Below are 21,027 nucleotides of genomic sequence, written 5' to 3' on the forward strand. Positions count from 1 at the left end.
AATATACTAGCTGCATTCTCCGGTGTTGTCTATGGTAAAATGTGTTAAAAAGACAGGAGTAAGTATACATTACTTCTGACAATTATGCAAATCAGTTCAGCAGTTTAAGCTTTACAAATAGAAACAATTCTTTTTCATAACAATGTACATTGAAATTTGATGATAATCAGCTGCTTTTACATCTTAAGTTTGCGAAATGCCAGGAAAATTAACTATTTTACAGTAAATAGTTGCAAAATTATCCAAATGTTAAAATCAAAAGATCTTCACCTTTGAGCACGCGTCAAGGTCGAACTAAACTTAAAATTAGCTGTCAACTTAAACATGTTGGTTTATGAAAAAAACTCATACTAATTCACATTGTGAAATTATTGATTAGGTTGCGATAGAATATCGATGATTTATATGATTAATAGCTTCTCAAACATGTCACTTTATTGTATATCGAAATGTATACATTTGCGTATTTATTTCTTTAAAGGTTAAAATAGGAGTTGAAGGAGAATCAAAAACTGTCTCTATTTCATGTTTATTTATTAATTATTTCACGGTTGAGATAGTGGTTGAAGATATTGACTTTCAGATTTGAAAATTTTATAAGTTTTCTATCCAATGAAAGAATAATGTTAAGCTACTAGGTACATGAAAAAGTTTATTTATAAACTCTGAAGTTTCTTTTAGTAAAGAATTATAATCATCTACTAAATTTGGTCCTATTACACAAGCTTCCTAAGATGGCTCCATACTACTGGTCAAATAATCGGTTACAGAAGTTAACGACAAAGAGCAAAAAACATCTATTTTCACCAAATTTACACCAGATTTATTTCCTGAATAAGATTTACAATTTCGTTAACAACCATATAAACTATTGAATAAAATGAATCTTCAACCAGGCCAATCTACATGCACGTACTCCATTGAAATTGGTTAAAAACATCTCCTTTGAATAATCGGTACGAATTTAACGGTTTTAATTCAAAACCAGTCGTGTCGAATAGTGTATCTGATAAGAAAATAAATGTTTATTGTTGAGTTATTATATATTGTAACCTTGTGTTGAATATAGATTGTAAAAAAACGAAATATTTTTTTTGTACATTTCAATAGTAATCTTTAAAATCTTATATTTTGATAACACCCTTCAAAAGATAGTGTAGAATGATATCCTTCTGACACCATCATCACTACATAGTATAAAACAAAGTCGCTTTCTCTGTACCTATGTCCCTTTGTATGCTTAAATCTTTAAAACTACGCAACGGATTTTGATGCGGTTTTTTTAATAGATAGAGTGATTCAAGAGGAAGGTTTTAGTATATAATTTATTAGGTTTTAGACAAAGCGGGCGAAGCCGCGGGCGGTGAGCTAGTGAAATAAATAAGCGTTTCCTTAAAATCCTTCGTTCTTAGCATTTATTATCAAACAAATATTTATCGTTATCAAAATAAATACTATATCTTATGATAATAATATCAATTTATAGTTTATACTTTATACTAATATCTATAATTAAACGTCAGCTGTCAGCACTCATTGAAACATTTCGATAATTTGACATCCATACACCATGCGCTTGCGCAACCAAAAGGCTAAGGCTATGCGATCCAACATTTGATTGATTTATTGATGATCGATCGATCGATGATCGATCGAATTACGAAATTTATCACAGATCGGGATAGAATCCGTAAGATTTTAGTTAATAGTTAATACTAGTTGCTACTCGCGACTTCGCTCGCATAGTCAAAGGAAACCCCGCATAGTTGCCATTGCCGTTGGATTTCCGCGATAAAACCTATCATATGTCATTTCTCAGGTTCAACTATCTTTGGTTTTTCATTCATTTCATCTAATTCGGTTCAGTAGTTTATGTGAAGAAGAGACAGATAGACAGAGTTACTTTCGCATTTATAAGATGAGTTAGGATTATGTTTTTTGCACTGAGTTACACCTTAAATTCTTCAACGCAATATTTTGTTTACAAATCAGTTGGTTATCTTGCAATAAAACATAATTAACAAGATTAACAAATTGTCCCGTGAAATAAACATAATTTATTAAATTGAATTTTGTTGCGTTAAGAATTCGCTTATCAATTGACATTTGACTGCGATGACTAATATTATTTGCATATGTTTTTACATATATTTACATATTCGTAGGAGGGAATGCAGTAATACCTTAATAAGTAAAAATAACACCAAATAAGGTAAACTATTATATCGAAAATATGCTAATTTTGAATATAAAGTGGCGTTAGAGTAGAGATATGCTTATCTATAAATTAACAAGTAGGTTTGTAACCAAATTTATCGCAAATTGCGAATTATATTATACAAAGTCTTGTAATATTTTTTTTAAAGTCTTTATGATTTTATTCCGTTAGTTACTTGGAAGAGGTCACTTGTAGATGGCAAGGTTTTATGAAATAGGTTACGAGATTTTGTTATTGTGTTGTTTTATCTAGGTATAGATACATTTAATAATAGAAAACATAAAGGGTGTCTCAGAATGTTTTTCGTTTTTTAATATGAAATAAAAATAAGAAAATTCAGTTTAAACTAGTTTTATTTAGCATCAAATTATAGGGCAATTCATGAATTTTATTTATGAAAAACGATCGTTTGCAAATGCGCCCCATTAGATTGTTCACACTCGTTTAGCCTGGAGTTAGAATTTGAAATGACTCGCTGGAGCATTGCTCTTGGATTAGCGTCGATTTCTTCAGTGATTCTTTGCTTCAAATCATTCAAGTTGGGTGGCAATGGATTGTTTACTTTACTTTTTAGATAGCCCCACAGAAAAAAATCAGCAGTTGTTAAATCTGGGCTTCTTGGTGGCCAAGAGATGTCTCCTCCTGAATTTCATTGTCCTGCAGAATTCGACTTGTTTAGCAGGATCATCGGGCTTCATTTCTTTAACAATAACAATTTAATAAGGGCGAAAATGCAAATCTTGGGAAATAATGCTATGCACCGTGGATTTGTTCAAATTTAAGGAAGTTGTGCGCAATCGTAGTGCCTGTCGCGGGTCGTCCATAACAGACTGGCGAACGCGGTCGACGTTCATGCTCGTTCTCGATAGTCGATGTTCTTTTGCGCCCCGTTGATTTATCCGGCATTGTGTTCCCAGTCTCTTCAAACTTACGCACCCAATGCTTGATCAAATTAGCACTTGACACATTTCGTAATGTTGTTATATTGAATTGTATCCTATATACGCCGAACAATAGTGTACGAATCGTTGTTTTTGTAAAACGCTCGCACTCAAAATGCTCGCTGCGATCCCATGTAATTACTCATCACTTCTAAACTACAGTAACCTGCCAAGCGTTTGAGACCTCTCCCCTCCCCCCACTACCAGTGGTTGACGCATAACGGTCAGTTGAAAAACGAAAAACATTCTGAGACACCCTGTACTAACATTCAATTTTAAGTCAATTAAAACTTTGTACAAGATGCTCGAAGTAAAAATTAAACTCTCATAAAATGTAAAAAAAAGATAATCAACAAAAATATATTAGAATAAACATTAAATATGATGCTCTTTTTTACAAGTAGGTTAAAAGCCATTTACTAGACTGTAGGTTGTTAGCATGGCTCAAATATAGCTTTATCTTTTCCGTGTTATCATTGATAAGAGCGATGGAAACTTGTTCTACATGCGTGTTTACATGACAGTCTTGAAATAATGTTTTGAATATTAATCATAATATTAATTGTGTAAACTATGTGATTTAATTGTGACTGTACTGAATTACAATGTACTAGATAAGACACGCCATTTCATGTGCTTGAAGTAAGCTTTTTGATAATGTTTTAAAATATTACCTATTTGTGGAGAATGTTGCAGTTGAATCAAGCAGTCAGACTCGACAGTATTGCAGTCGATACAGTTATTTTATTCAATAGTATTATTGCATATTTTGCTTATAACATACACAGATAATAAAATATGATAGTAAATATTGGAATATCTTATTTCATATAGTTACGTGTTGAAAACATAAATACATTGTAACTATTAATTAACAGAAGAACTGATAAAATCATGAGTAATTTAACAACCAATAAAATGAATCCAATATAATATAGATATTAGTGATACATAGTATAAAACAAAGTCGCTTTCTCTGTTCCTATGTATGCTTACATCTTTAAAAATACGCAACGGATTTTAATGCTATTTTTTGCACGCCTCATAAGCGAAGCGTTGAGGTGGGTACTACTGTCACTTCGCGCAAAACATCTGATTTTTCAAACTTAAAATGTCTTTATACATTGCACTTGTAAGATAATACATACACACACATATTAAGAAAAAACACTATTTTTAACATTCATGATATTTTTGATGTCATTTTTGTTATTTAAACTAGTTAAAAAACCGGTTAAAAAAGTTCTGTCTTGGACGTCCGTGTGTCTGTATGTGCGGAGGATTTTCTTGTTAACACGATAGCGACCGAAATGCTGTACTAATCGAGTCTTTTTTTTTCTCTTACGCTTGAGTATGCTCAGGAATAGAACCCTTTCATTTTTCAGGGTCTGATTCGATGTGGTTTAATTGTTATTAAATAAACAAAAATAATAATTAATAAATAATTATTAAAAAAAAATTATGAGGCGTGCACTTTTGGATTTTCCAAATTATATTTAATAAATAGAGTGATTCAAGAGAAAGATTTAGCTATATAATTTGTTCAGTTTTTGACAATACAGGCGAAGCCGCGGGCGAATCGATAACAATAAAATGAATTAAATTTTCCCTTCCCTTATCTATACAGTCGTCTAATCAAATTCGATTCACACAATGCTATCAAAGACAGAACAATGACATTGCATTAGGATCTGATGTGATCATGGTGGTGAACATTTCTCAGTCAGAACAATACACGACCTTGTGGTGAAAGTGTGAATGAATATGGGAATTTGTTTTTTTCGATCGAGTAGATTTAGTATTACCTATAGTAGACTGGAGTATAAAACATATGTAAACTTACGGTATGTGACATGTTTGCCTTATAGTTAACATGTGTACTAGTTAGTACATTACATTTAGTACAGTTAGTACATGTGTATAGTTATACAAAGCTGATAATCTTGCATAGATACCCACGGTCTCCGGGGAAGAGGCCGTGGGTTATGTCGGATTTCAACCGACCAAAACCTCAATGTGTTCCGTCAAGCCGCATCAACGACAGGGCCACGGGTTTATGTAGAATTCGTCCGTGACCCCATCAGCGGCAGCTCGTCGCCGAACAACCGTCTTCTTACTTTATTGTGTGACCAAATTGACCATGCTTTCTATTAATACACGAAAAAGTGCGTTAAACATAAACGAACATATACGTCATACGATATTGGAAATATTAAGCCAATTTTTATGACTTTTACCTCGAAAGTACATTACAATATTTATTATATTTTCTTTAAATAGGTAGGTACATTAGTCAAAACCATATGTTTATAAACAACTAGCTTTCCACCCGCGGCTTCGCCCGTGCAGTCAAAGAAAAACCGGCATAGTTCCCGTTCCCGTAGGATTTCTGGGATAAAACCTATCCTATGTCCCGGGGTAAAAAGTAGCCTATTTCCTTTCTCGGGTATCAAAATATCTCTATACCAAATTTTATGCAAATTGGTTCAGTAGTTAAGACGTGATTGAGTAACAGACAGACAGGCAGACCGCAGAGTTACTATCGCAATTATAATATTAGTATGGATGCATCTATTTACAAAATAATAAAATGAACTGTTCACCTAACCGTTATACTTACGTATCTATGTATAAGTAAGTTTTTCTATTCTTTATAAATTTATATGTATAAGTATTCACTAGAGTCACGTTATACTCGTGCAGAAAACACCATCCTCAGCAAAACTCAATGTCATAATGCCATCCAATTATAAGCATTACACTTATAAGGCATCCAATCGATAGTGTTTAGACTTTACAATATTTACTTCCTATACTGTATGTTTACTATAACTGTGTTATAGAATTATGAATAATCTGGACAATTTCATGAGCTGAATATTTCTCAAGGTAAATTTAGAACTTTACAAAGCACTTTTTATTGGATCACTATAGTCATGTTGGTTTAATGCTTTAAGATAGTCAAAGTTGGGAATTAAAATCACTAACTATTGGACTTATTTGAATTGAAAATGAAGAATCTTTCGAATAAATAATTTATAGCTATTTTCTTTAAACCGTGCGAAACCGTGACGCGTGGCTAGTATAATATTAATTTTGATTTTTATTTATTACTAGCAGTCCGCCCCGGCTTCGCCCTTGGTACATATTTACGTTTTCTCTACATAAGAACCATCCTCGTACTTCAAGGAATATAATAAAAAAAGAATTATCGAAATCGGTTCAGCCGTTCTCGAGTTATGCGCTTACCAACACATTTTGCGATTCATTTTTATATATAAGAAGAAGAAGAAGAAGAAGAAGATTATTAAACCAGACGTTTACAGTGTGCGTGATTACCTACGAACATTCAATTACATATAGATACAATAATTAATTAGTAAATTGCGTTTTAATTTCATTTTATAAGTTCTGTTCATGTATTTACGTATATATATTGATTGCAATTTCAATAAATGAAAATATGTACTGATATATAAAAAATCACATTTATAATTTATGTCTTGTACATTCAACATAGTATATTATCTGCGATCCAACTAAACAAATACTGCTCTATGTATCTGTCTGTATCACTATTATATTATATTATTATACATACATTAATGCCACTATTAATATAACTTATCTCAATAATATGAAGATGAAAGTTAGTCTTTGTGGAGCTAAATGGATTACGCTTGGATTAGAGGATTTATATGGCTTTCTCGACACATGATACTTTAATATAGCTTTATATGATAGTTCAGTGGTTGAGTTTGTGAAGTCGCAGGTTCATAAAAAAATAGTTTGTAATGTTCTTGATGACGCGCTAATATTAGAAACCCTTTTATCGACGTTCTTATAGGCAATATGGGTACCTGCGTATAAACTTGCTTAATAATTGAGCTATCGAACAAAATAATTGTTCAAATCAGCCCCGTAATTCCTGAGATTAAGGCGTTCAACTAAACAAACACTTCAGCTTTATTATATCAACCTATAGATATGTTCTATGAACCCACGACCCATATCACAAGGCAAGGTGACCACTGAGCATACCCGCGTGGGAACTCAAGTGTTGACTTAAGTTACATTGGTGTAGGTCGCCGGTCAATGACCCGGTATCGGTCATTCGCTCTGATAACATAGCAATAGGGATGCTACTTCATGGAAATAGTTTGTATGTTTGTTTGTGAAAACGTTTAGGAGTGAAACGGGTGACCGTTCACCCGTTTCACTCCTAAACGTTTTTTGGTGAATTTTGATATGGTGATAGTTGTAGATTATAAAATAATTTTAATTTGTTATGCTGATAGTTCAACGTTTTTTAAAGAAAATTGTTATAGTTATTATGTATGTGTAAAAAAGGTGTAGTATTTCAAACGATTAAAAAAATATGCCCATATCATCATATTTTTTATCATTTAAACATCGATTTTATTTTGAAAGCTAGTCCAGTCGCAAACCTTCGACCGTTAATCAAAATCGGAGGCAACAAGTAAATAGTGTTTACTGATGAAAGTTTAATCAAACTCTTGAACAGATTTGATAAAACCTTCGTTAAAATATGGTTATGTAACAAATAGTTACCTTTTTCTAGGAAAAAAATGAGGTTAATTATCTGAATCACTGTATATTATCATACAATTAAACGATATGTCTTTTTAACCGTGTTTTATACGTCATATTAAAATCGGAACACACCTTAATTACAAAATAAACAGCTGTTAATTGCTCTATAATAACTTTGTAGGCCATCTTTTAGATATGTGTGTTTGTATCTCAAATACTCGTATCCTACATCTTTGAATTTGATAACATTACAATTAATACCTAAAGCTGGAATGTATTATCATTGTGTATTTAATTAATATTGTTTTATGTATTTACATTAATATTATAGAGGTATAACGAAAAGACAATACAATTTTATTGTTTATTATATAGGTACTTTGTTTGTGTTATTGATTGATTCGTTACTTCTGATCCGATTTCCAATCATTTTCTCCTGTATAAATGGTCCTTATTTTATGGTAACACTTGCTGCTTCCTTCGGTTTTACTCGCATTGCTCCGCTCCTATTGGTCTTTGCGTGATGATATATTATAAGCCTATAGTCTTCCTCGATAAATGGACTATCTAGTCTATCTAACAGTGATATAATTTTTCAAATCCGACTCTTGGTTCCTGATATAAGCACGTTCAAGCAAACAAACTCTTTAGCTTTATAATATTAGTGGATATCCTGTAACAAAGCCTATTTTAGCGTGATTATATTATTACTATCGTCTCAAGTGAACGTAGGTGGAGCCGGATGAACATCTAGTTAAAGCTTTTTTTAGCCCAATTGTTTATTCTTACCTCGTCGTTAAATCATGTGATTAAAATCCATTCTATATATTATAAACGTTATACAAGCACATTTCGCAATCATAGTAATACAAACATGTGTTAATTCTGGAAGCGTACAAGAATTGTCAAACATAGTCACGTCTGCAGTGAAAGCCGGGTGCCGTAACGAGTTAACGGCAGTTGCTTGTGTGTGTTTGAGAGTACTAGACGATTACGGTGGTTTGCAACTTTGCAGGTATTTTTTATTTTTTTATAATTTTTGAAGGTAGACCTACTTATTGTACGTAGACTTAAGGACGATAGTATGGGGCTTTAAATAAACGAGATCCTAAAAATCGTATTTACAACTCGTTTATTTAATAAATATTCCGAAAGTATTAATTTAATAACAAATTGGGATTTGAAACAAATTTATTAGGAAAAGCAAAAGAAATCGCAATTTAACAAAACATTTTTCTTATTTCGGGATCATAATACCTAGTACCTACTTAAAATAACATAAGTCTAGTACATATAATATGTATATATGTAAGTTTTAAAACATAGGTAATTTTTCACTATGGGTAAAAGGTATTTATATTTTTTTACTAATATTTGTTCACGATGCAGATGCCACCGTAATTGGCAGAACTAAATTTTAATTAATCGTCGATTATACTACCTCACAATTATGAACACTTTCAGTTTCATTTGAGCACAAATTAAAGTTAAATATTTCGTATAATTTCGCAATACAGGTAAATAATAAATTTATAGAAAAGATGCACTTAAAAATTATAATTTTAGGCTAATCTTAGAGAAGTTTCTTAATTTAAAAAAAATGTGTGCGTGTACTAGTGTACACACGTAAGAAGTGAAACTTCTTTATGACCTTATTTTTCAAAAAATAATTTACTATATCTGGGGGCACGGCAGTGCCCCCGCCAAGTCGAGCAAAAAAAAGCGGCACGGCCGTACCATCCTTTTCTCGAAGCAATTCGGGCCTTTTTCGACCCCCTATAATTCGGTTGTGGATAAAGCAAGAAACCTGAATCTTCAGTAACTAATCCGGCATTGTATAAACACGGAATATTTAAAATTTCAGTCAATTTGAACCAGTAGTTTAAGAATGACAACTTGTTAAAGTTTCTAAATTTTGTCACTCACTGACTCACCGATCATCAAAAGTCCAAGTCACTTCTAGCAGACTTAGAAGCTTCATATTTGGAATATATATAGAGTTTAGTGTCTTAATCATGGGAAAACTTAAGTATTTTGTAATTTCGGTCCAGTTTTCCAAATACACCAACTGCATCAATAACTTTGTAATCCCATATAAATATATGGGATTACAAAGTTATTTATGCAGTTGGTGGTTGGTGGTGGTTATAAATTTAATAGGTGTAGATAGGTACCTACCATATGAGGCAAGGGAGGGGGTATAGGGTGGGTAAGGGTGTGTTTAGCCCATGAAACTGAACAACAACATTGATTTGATTATTAGTATGTATCACACTACACAGCACGACGGGCCAGCGACCAACAGGAACGAGAGTTTCAATCGCGTGAGGCGCGAGAGACAAGAATCTAATATAATATTGTAATATTCATTTTGTTTTCATGCGATGTCCAAGTCGATCTATTTGTTTAAAACGTTAAATATTTTTAATATTGGCATGATAATAACTTATGTAATAACTTAAGACAGAAGGTCCTTCAAGTAGACACTAAATAGATTAACCGACTTGGTATTACATGGATCTCACAACTTTTGACGGTAGAAAGACTGAGCTGCGAGACTTGGGTTTTTTACAGGATGTTTTTGATGGGATGCAACTTTACAGAAATACGTCAATCACGCGTGGGTATAAAAACAAGATGGCGCGTAACGGAAAAATGTTACACTAAATTTTTTTCCAACCCCGATAAAGAAGTTTCACTTCAAAAGTAACAGACAAATTGTAGGTCGTTTAAAAATATAAAAAAAAAATAGAAAAGTTTACAACCTAATAAAACAGGCGTGAAATACTCATAAAAGTTACACAACGTAACATCACACAATTTATTTATAAACAGAACTACAACATTAAAAAATAAACATTTAATTATCTAATAACGCTGTCTCTTTCTTCCATAACTAAGCTACCTTTAACAAAAAGGGACAAAAGCTTAAAATGTCAAATGCAGTCACCCTTAATTCGTATTCCAGACAACAAAGGCTTACATAACAATAATCGCTGGAAAACACGGAAATAAATAAAGAAAATCTTCTTGCACTACATTTTAATGTTAATTATATAATTGCAACAGATTGTGAAATAGTATAACTAATTATTCAAAATCACGATGCTTCTAATCGGTGCGATTAATTAGAAATTAAGAGTTGACGTTATAACACGGTTGGTTGTGATTCATTGCTGTAGTTTTTGTATCATTTGCTTTTGTAAATAATGTCGATTTATTTTGAAACAGACTAATTTTATTACAACTAGCGGTCCGCCCCGGCTTCGCCCGTGGTACATATTTACGTTTTCTCTACATAAGAACCATCCTCTTACCTACTTCAAGAAATATACTTAATAAAAAAAGAATTATCGAAATCGGTTCAGCCGTTCACACGTGATGCCGTGACAACGCGAAACGGCTAATTTATTAAATTTATTTATCCGTCGTTTGCAACACTAGCGCATACGTAGACACCGGCTAAGCTAAATTAATTTACAAATTTCGAAATAGAAAAATCCGGCTTCTCCATATTTCATTTATGTATTGTCAACGAGCATAATATTATATCTTTCTATCTTTTTTTAAACCCAAACAAAGCACGTACACATCACTAGTCTCACATGTAGCGTTAGCAAAAACATTCACATGCGATATCAATTATCTTAATCAATAATATGTATCAGTGGTTTGACAGGCGGAAAATGTAAACACGACAACCACGAGAATGTGTGGCACGCGAGGGAAACTAATGGAAAAATCTTTTTGTTTCTATGATGTACGGTCAGCAAACTACTCGTCCTGGAAAAAAATTACAGATTCACAGTTATTATTTATTGACAAGTTCGAGTTCGAGTGGGTGGAAAGCTAGGAATTATATTCTATTGGAATGCTATTCTTAAGCGACTGTCATCATATACTAATATTATAAGAAAGATTTGTATGCATGTATGTATGGTTTTCACGCATAATCTACTGGACCGATTTTGATGAAATTTGGCACAGACAATTTATTGCGAAAGTGGATTTTTTGGCACTGTAATTTTATTGCAAGCTAATCTGTCTCTTTTGGGTTCAGTATAGTACCAAGAGAATAAATAATATGCTATAATACTAGCAACAAATGAGATTTTTTCAAGAAACTGTCTTAAACACATTAAATTTCCTGTAGGTAGATATTCAAAATATGTTACAATACCGTATTCTATCATTGATAAATACAATACAGTTTAACGCACTCACGATTACATAAATCACCGTTACTTAATATACACTTGAAATTATTTAATTACCCATGTACCGCGTCAAGACGATTTTAACGTAATTATGTTACTTTCCCTACTGGAAAAGCGCGAAAGGCAGTGGCTTGTCGTTGTTCATGCTGAGAACCCGCGCGTTAAGATCTTCAACGATTATACTTAATCGAGTGTATCGATATCATTTCGATTTACAAAACTTCGTTGTTCTTTTTTATTTTTAATCTGTGCTTTTCAAACTACTAATTGAGTTACACCTATTATGTTTAAACTCTTTTGTTGATCTTTTTTTTATTTTTAATCTGTACTTTTCGACTAATTGGGTTACTATAGTGATATAATTTGATCGAGATCTAAAATAGGCGCGCGTGAGTGACAGGAGTGAACAGTGAACTAAGGGTGCACTCACACACATCAGTCACCGTCACGGCACGTCACCGGACAGGATTAAAAAAAAATATGTATCAATAGTTCTAGTATGACTCTGTTCCCACACGACAGTCGCCGGCACGAAATCTATCAGTGACGTCACCGGTCAGGCACGTCAAATAATCTTTCCATACATGTATCATACTTTTATCCCCACTCACCCGGTGCCGTCACGTCTCAGTTCAGTCAGCGTCGTGCTACCGTCAATTGCTACATGTTCTCTAGCGTGACACACGTCTAATCACTGACTAACCTGATGTATGTGTTCAATGATTCAGTCAAACCGGCGACGTGACTGACGGACAACATGACGGTGACTGGTGTTTGTGGATACGTACACGAACCGTCACCGATCAGTCATCGGTGACTTGACGGTGACTGATGTGTGTGAGTGCACCCTAAGTCTAGTGACTCTAAATATAAACGCATACCGTACATTTAGAACGAATGGATTGCATGAGCTATATTTAACGTGCAGCTGCCATTTTGAACTTAGTGCGTAGGGCACACTCTCGTTTTTCTATTCAAAGGTGTGTTCAATGGAAGAATGTTTACATGTGCCCTCTTCACTATGGCCACCGTTGGGCCAGTAGAGGCCATCACGATGGTGTAGAGACCTAAATGTCTATGATCGGCGGTTATTGTAGATCGTCCGCGTCGTAATGGCGGCAAACGTCGACGATCAATTGTTGGGCCAATGCTGCCCATTGTGCAGAGGGCCCATTATGTTTGTTGTATAGTGTAGGTACTTGACAAGACAATGTCTGACAAATTCGAAGTTAAGTGAGCCGTTTTGAGAGATGAATGGTTTACATTATTTCTCGTTGTATCGCTTGTAATGGCGTGACAGTTCGCGGTTAAAGTACTTAATTAAGCTGGTTACATCTTGTTTAAAATGCATTAACATGTAGTGTAAGAGTACTTAGTTTTCTTAATCCTTTGAAGAGTTTTTTATTGAATTACTTGGAAATTTTAATAGCTTTTAAACTGCTTTTATCACACAACCAACACAAAAATACCTACTTCTAAAAAATCTATCCATTCATACATTGACATTCATCACACTAAACCGTATTAAAATCAGCACCACAGTTCCAGCTATCTGCCCATTAACTTTCAATATTCTATAACGTGGGGCGTGTTTGTTGTATAATTCACATTGACAGTGAAAGCTGCGCACGCGCCGATATTGATTCCTGCACATTATATAGCGTAATGTTTGAAAGTGTTCCGTGATATATGAAAGTGCTATTAAAACTAGAATAAATAATTATTTTTATAAAAAGAGCATTGTTGTGCAACTAGGCAGTATTGTACGAATGTTAGTGTAGGTAGTTGTTGAAAATTGTAGAGATATACTTAGTGAAAAGAACTGATTTGTTGTGGGAACGATCAATGAATTTTTATATTACATGTCAGATGAACATAATCTCTGTATCTAGGTACCTAATCACATGATAATATTTTGATAACAATTAGCATTCTTGGTAAGTTGATGAATAAAAATACTGGATTTCCAATAAGGGCCGATTTTTCAATCCATGGTCAAAAGTTATCCGCCCAATAAAGTATTATACGATAATATAAAAATGTCACCCGTAAACTGTCAAGGACGGGCAAAGAATAAATTTTTGAAATGGTAGTTTAATACGTTATTCGTCGAATAAGTATTAACCAAGGATTGAAAAATCAGCCCTAAATAACATAACAGATACTTATAAGAGCACCATTTCACATATCTACAAAAAAAATATATAAAGGTGTTGTTTTTATTACTAACTAGCTTTTTTGGCACTGACAAGTTTGTAACTTTCTTGTATGAAGGAAACATTAATTAATTAAAATTCAATTAAGACTATTAATTTCAAATTCCAAGCCTGTAAATGCGCATAAAATCCTCGTTTGCATACTTGTCAAATTACTTTTTCAAAAATCTACCATCGATGCTCGGTCAAGACGTTATACTACCAATTTATGAATGTCCCTGATTAGTTAACCCTCAAAGACATTCAAATTAGCAGCATAATAACTGTAGGCATAATAACGCACCTACCGAGTTTTTAAATTTATTTTAATTACAATAATATAACTGTTTCGCTTCCGTTATCGATACTTGTATTTAATGTTTATTTCCAAAGGATGTAGCTTTATGGTCAAATGTGTACGATTTTATGGTCATTTTGTACTATTTGACAGATTTATATTCATATATTCTTCAACAGGTGGTAATTAATGTTTATATGGCCCGATATCCAATATTACTAATTTTGTAGTATTAATTTATTTAATGCTTATTTTTTAATGGCGATCTTTTCGCGATTGACGCATTTTTATTGCCTATCATGTCTTCGGAAGTAATAAGAAGATGACCTATACATATGCGTAGACTAGTTTCCTGCCCGCAACTTCGTTTACATTTAAGTTTAGACGGAGTTTACAAACTTCCGTCATTTCCCTAAATCTTGCAAATAAGTCTACCTGCACTGCAAACTACAAATTAACTTTAAACCAAGCTGTTCATGACAGATCATTAGATTGTATAAAGTTACATTAGTTCGTTAAGTTAATCATAGGTGGCGGTAATTTATTTTAAGCGTTTTTAAATCTCGCTATAGTTATTTTTTTGTAAGAACATAATATTAATTTCAGTTCAACATTTTTTAGTGGTAATAAAGATCAATCTGAGTACAAGGCTGGTTTCATTTAGACGAACCCCTATAGTACCATTTTAATACCGCGAATCGGGAGTGCAGTGAAGGTGTCCCACAGGGATTACCTTCTCGAACATTGGTCCAATCGAACCGGATCATACGGTCAATCGTACTAGAAAGGGGCAGTGGATCGCTGTCGAAAGTACGCGCGAGTGCAAAAGAAGACAGCAAGAACACCAGGCGGAGAAGACCAGTCAAGGGCAGCCGGGGCAGCGTGGAGCAGCCAGGGCGGCGTGGAGCAGTCAGGCGGCGTGAAGCAGCAAGAACAACTTGGAGCAGCCAGGGCGGCGTGGAGCAGCCAGGCGGCGTGAAGCAGCAAGAACAACTTGGAGCAGCCAGGGCGGCGTGGAGCAGCAAGGATAACTTGGAGCAGCCAGGGCGGCGTGGAGCAGCAAGGACAACTTGAAGCAGCCAGGCGGCGTGGAGCAGCAAGGACAAATTGAAGCATCAGTGGTAAGCATAAGGTGGCGTAAAGCAGCCATGGAAGGTTCCATAAATACCTTAAAAAGTTTGCAAAATGTAATAGGGAAAAGCTTAGTCAATTTTAAAAAAAGTCCCAAGGAGAGAGTAACTCGAGAATACGTCGAAGCGAGATTGGAGCTCTTGGAAAAGGATTGGGGGAAGTTTTCCGACATTAACACGAAATTATTCGAAAATTTTGATTTTGACACCATCGAACAAAAAATAAGAGATATTTACGATAACACCGAAGACGTTTATATTACATATAAAACTTTATTGAGGGCAGCATTGGGTGGCTTTAGGGAGAACTATCAGGATAATCATAGACCGAACTCCTCCGATCCACCAGTCAAGTTGCCCAAAATTAGTATACCAGTCTTCTCGGGTAAGTATTCGGAGTGGACAACCTTTTCAGACTTATTCCAATCGTTAGTTCACAAAAATAAATCATTGGACAATGTCCAAAAACTCCACTACTTAAAGGGTCACTTGACTGGTGAAGCGGAGCAATTGATTAGGCAAACGCCCATCACCGATGCAAATTATGAGCCATGTTGGCAGCTGTTGCTGCAAAGATATAGTAACAGGAAGTATCTGTGCAATTGCATCCTGCAGAGACTGTTTAGTCAAAAACGTATGAATGTGGAATCGGCTGCATTATTAAAAGAATTACTAGACACTACTTGTGATTGTTTAAATGCTCTCAAAAATTTAGACATAGATGTAAGCACCTGGGATGTTATTATTATACATATTGTTACATTTAAATTAGATACAGAAACGCGAAAGCAATGGGAATTAAATATATCTAGTAATAATTCTAAAAATGAATTGCCATCTTTTGAACAATTTAAGTCGTTTATTGAGAACCGTTTTCGTGCGTTAGAGTGTGTAGAACCAAAAAGGTCACCTGGGTATCAGTCGAATAGTACAGCGGCGCACAAACCACGAGCGTTGATCGCGTCGACTCCAAATTTAAGTTGTGAGTTTTGCACAGAATCGCATAAGCTCTGTTTTTGTAAAAAGTTTGCTAAACAAACTTTGGAAAACAGACGCGATTTTGTAGCTAAAAATAAAATCTGTTTTAATTGTCTGGGTAGTAATCACATAGTCTATGAATGTAAGAAGCCTACTTCATGTAGACTCTGTCAAAAGCGGCATCATTCTTTGCTTCATCCTTCAGGAGAGGCTGAGCATAAAGGTCAACCCACCTTGAAGAAGCATGATCATGGAAGTACTAATGCGCCTATTAGTACTGATCCAATAGTTTCATGTTTTTCTTCAGGCGAGGTTTCTAAACCAAGACAGGTTTTATTAGCCACAGCGCTAGTAAAAGCCGAGTCCAAAATGGGTCACTACCTAACGGTACGTGCGTTACTTGACCAAGGGTCACAGGCTTGTTTCGTTACAGAGGCCACAGTTCAACTTTTGAGACTGAAGAAGATCCCAATTAAGGGCTCTGTTTCAGGGCTAGGTCATAGTTCAACCATGATAAAATACATGGTACATTTAACGATTCAATCCCGGTTAAATTCTGAATTTAGCCTAAGGTTGAATGCATATGTATTAAAAAATATTACTGCCTACTTACCAGAGAAGGATCTTAGTACAAGTTCCTTCGACTGGTTAAGTTTAAGCGATAGTAAACTGGCAGATCCTGAGTTCAACACTCCCAATAAAATAGATGTTCTATTGGGTGCTGACGTATACGGTAGTATCATCCTGGAAGGTATACTGAAAAATTCTTCGGGGGCTCTAGTGGCCCAGAACACTACCTTCGGCTGGGTACTATCGGGAGCTATAGAATCTGAAAATAATAGATCAAACAATATTAGAGCAATGCATTTACATATTCAAAATGAAGATGATGAAATTTTGAAAAGGTTTTGGGAAATAGAAGAACAAAATAGTACAAAAAAGTTATACTCACCGGAAGAAACAAAGTGTGAAGAGTTCTATACAAAAACCACTACAAGAGATGCTAGTGGTAGATATATAGTTAAGTTACCGTTTCGTGACGAGGATCCTCCTTGTACAGCTGGTAACTCACGTGCAATAGCTGGAAAAAGATTTAAAGCATTAGAAAGAAGATTAGAAAAGGACAAGGATTTGAAAGAAAAATACACAGAAGTTATTAATGAATACTTACGGTTAGGACACATGAGGCAGGTTAAGGATAACGATAATAAAAAGAATGAAGCAGTATACTTACCTCACCACGCGGTCGTAAGAAACGACAAAAGTACAACCAAGGTACGTGTGGTTTTCAACGCATCTGAAAAAAATAGCAATGGAATATCTTTGAATGATACGTTAATGATCGGACCCACGTTACAAGCAGACCTCAGACACACAATTTTAAGATGGAGATTACATCCTATTGGATTAGTCGCGGACATTATTAAGATGTACCGTCAAGTCCTTATATCAGAAGATGATGCGATGTTTCAGCGGATCCTTTGGCGCGAGAGTCCTGATAAGAATATTGAAGATTATGAACTTATAACGGTTACCTTTGGAACAGCATCTGCACCATATCAAGCAGTTAGAACACTACATCAAGTTGCTTATGACGAGGGAGCAAACTACCCCGTCGCCTCAGATAAAATTCTAAATTGTTTTTATATGGATGATTTAATGACAGGGTCAGAAAGTGTTGAAGAAGGAATTAGAATTTACAAGGAAATGAAAGAATTATTAGGAAAGGGTGGATTCGTGTTACAAAAATGGAATAGTAATAATAAGGAAATATTGGAAAGGATCAGGTCAATTGAAGGGAATGAAAATATAGGACAAATACTACATACGGGAATCATAAATAATGAAGAAAAGGAAAATTTTAATATTAAGCTTGATAGTACAATAAAAATCTTAGGACTTACCTGGAACCGCAGCGAAGATAACTTCCAGTACTCGGTGAATATCTCGATGTCGACGACTGCACCTGAAACTAAAAGGTCAATTATTTCGGAAATAGCTCGTTTGTTCGATCCACTAGGCTGGTTAGCTCCTAGTGTGGTCATTGCCAAGGTTTTTATACAAAAGTTGTGGGTAGCAGGAGTAGGATGGGACGATAAGGTGAATGCAGAAATGATGGAGGAATGGAATGCTTACCGTAGTCTGTTGTCTCAACTTACCAGAATTCGGATTCCTCGATGGCTGGGAACAAGGTTGAACGATCGACTGGAGCTTCATGGTTTCAGCGATGCATCTAAAAGTGCTTATGCGGCGGTAATCTACCTTCGCATAATCGATGCCGAAGGTGGAGTAACGGTTTCGTTGCTGGTTGCCAGAACGCGAGTAGCACCCGTCAAACAGATTAGCATTCCTCGTTTGGAATTGTGCGGTGCGCTTCTGGTATCTAGGTTGCTTGCAGAAGCAGCAGATGTACTTAACATTTCTAAGAACAATATAACGGCTTGGACTGATTCCACGGTTGTATTGGCATGGTTGAATAGCCATCCAAGCAGATGGAAACCGTTCATAGCAAATAGGACATCAGAGATTTTAACCATCATGAAACCCAATCAATGGTATCATGTTTTATCTAAGGACAATCCAGCAGATTGTGCCTCAAGAGGCGTCTTACCAAATTTGCTTATGGATAATCAGATATGGTTTTCAGGACCGTCGTTTCTCAAGCAGAAATGTATTGAGTACAATAGGCCAAAGGAAATGAGCACAGATTTAGAACAAAGTGTCAAGACATTTACTGTTGCTGTAAAAGAAGAAAGAGAGATTACAATGTTAGAACGATTTTCATCTTTACAAAGATTAATACGGGTTATTGCCTATTGTCGAAGATTTTTAAGGGGATATCGCAGAAGATCAAATAAAGAGAAATATTTACAAAGTTTTGAATTGGAGGAGGCATTAGAATGTTGCATAAAGATGACTCAAAGGGATATATTTAAAGAAGAATATTTACAGTTACAGAACAAGGGTGATATACTAAATAAGAATACATTAAAAGCACTATGTCCTTACCTTGACGATAAGGGTATAATCAGAATACGTGGCAGAATTGAAATGTCACAACTAAGTAATGAAACCAAACATCCAATTATTTTACCTAAAAGTAGTCATTTAACTCACCTAATTATAGCAAACGCTCACATAAAGACGTTGCACGGAGGGCCTCAATTGATGATTAATTATTTGAGAACAGCCTATTGGATTATAGGGGTTAGAACTTTAGCTAAACAACACGTTAGGAGTTGCGTTAAGTGTATTCGATTAAGAGCTAGCACTGAGTCTCCATTAATGGGTTCACTTCCAACAGTTCGTTGTACACCAGCTAGACCATTTTTGCATAGCGGTGTGGATTATGCTGGTCCAATAAACATAAGGACAACCAAAGGCCGAGGACACCACTCATACAAGGGCTACATATGTTTATTCGTGTGTATGGCAACTCGTGCCATTCACTTAGAGGTCGTAAGTGACATGAGCACACCAGCATTTCTAGCTGCTTTTCGACGTTTCGTTTCCAGACGAGGTCACTGTGCCAAGATTTGGAGCGACAACGGTACTACCTTTGTAGGAGCATCCCGTGAGCTCCAGTCAGCTCTTTCATCGGTGGGTGAACAGTTGGAAGCGAATGGTACCGAGTGGCATTTCATTCCTCCGCACAGCCCTAACTTCGGCGGACTTTGGGAAGCGGGAGTGAAATCCACGAAGTTTCACCTCAAGCGAGTCATAGGAGAAACCACCCTCACTTACGAGGAGATGAGTACTCTTCTTGCTCAGGTAGAAGCTTGCTTAAATTCTAGGCCAATCACAGTCGATACATCAGACCCTAATGAGCCTGCACCTCTAACGCCGGGTCATTTTTTAATCGGTGGTCCTTTGTTAGGCATACCCGATGTATATAATTACTTAGATTCTAACGTGAGTTCGTTGAGTAGATGGCAACTTATTCAAAGAATGTTTCAGTCATTTTGGGATCGCTGGTCAAAGGAATATCTGTCGAATGTAATGATAAGGTATAAATGGAAGTCCAAAACCAGCGAGCCTAATATAGGAGATATTGTCCTCATAAAGGAAGATGATCTTCCGCCGATGCGGTGGATCATGGGTAAGATCATAGACAAACATCCAGGTCACGATAAAGTTACTAGAGTTGTCAGTATCTTAGTTAAAAAAAGTATTATTAAAAGACCTGTCAACAAATTGTGTATTTTATTAAGGAAAGAATAATTGTTATATTATATTGTATTTTTGAAGATGTTTAAAGTGTACTTGTTTAAGTTAAGTTATGCTATAGAAAGTGATATTGTTGCGTAGATAAAATGTTTTCGAGTAAAATGTAAGAAGATAAATTTAAGTTCATATACAATGTAAGTTTCAGTTTGTATAATTATATTTAAAGATGTCCCCTCAAGGTGGGCGGATTTTGTTTGTAAGGACATTTCCTCAATAAATGTCCTTGGTGGGCGGTATGTTCATGACAGATCATTAGATTGTATAAAGTT

The 21,027-nt window shown here is 35.0% G+C and overlaps 1 protein-coding gene across 7 annotated transcripts in view; it reads left to right on the forward strand.

The window, feature by feature from the left end:
* smash (smallish) overlaps positions 1–21,027 on the forward strand; it is a 149,002-nt gene that overhangs the window by 84,131 nt on the left and 43,844 nt on the right. The window contains exon 1 of one of the 7 annotated variants that reach the window (XM_089708046.1): positions 12,784–12,910. The exons of the other annotated variants lie outside the window; for them this stretch is intronic. The gene's annotated coding sequence lies outside the window, so the exon portion shown is untranslated. Of the gene's footprint in view, positions 1–12,783; positions 12,911–21,027 lie in introns of those variants that run through there. 7 annotated transcript variants of the gene reach the window in all.

This window comes from Colias philodice, chromosome 20 (assembly GCF_061535455.1).
Source record: "Colias philodice isolate Cphi_HAF_F1 chromosome 20, ilColPhil1 Martin Lab GWU primary, whole genome shotgun sequence".
NCBI classification, from domain to species: Eukaryota; Metazoa; Arthropoda; class Insecta; order Lepidoptera; family Pieridae; genus Colias; species Colias philodice.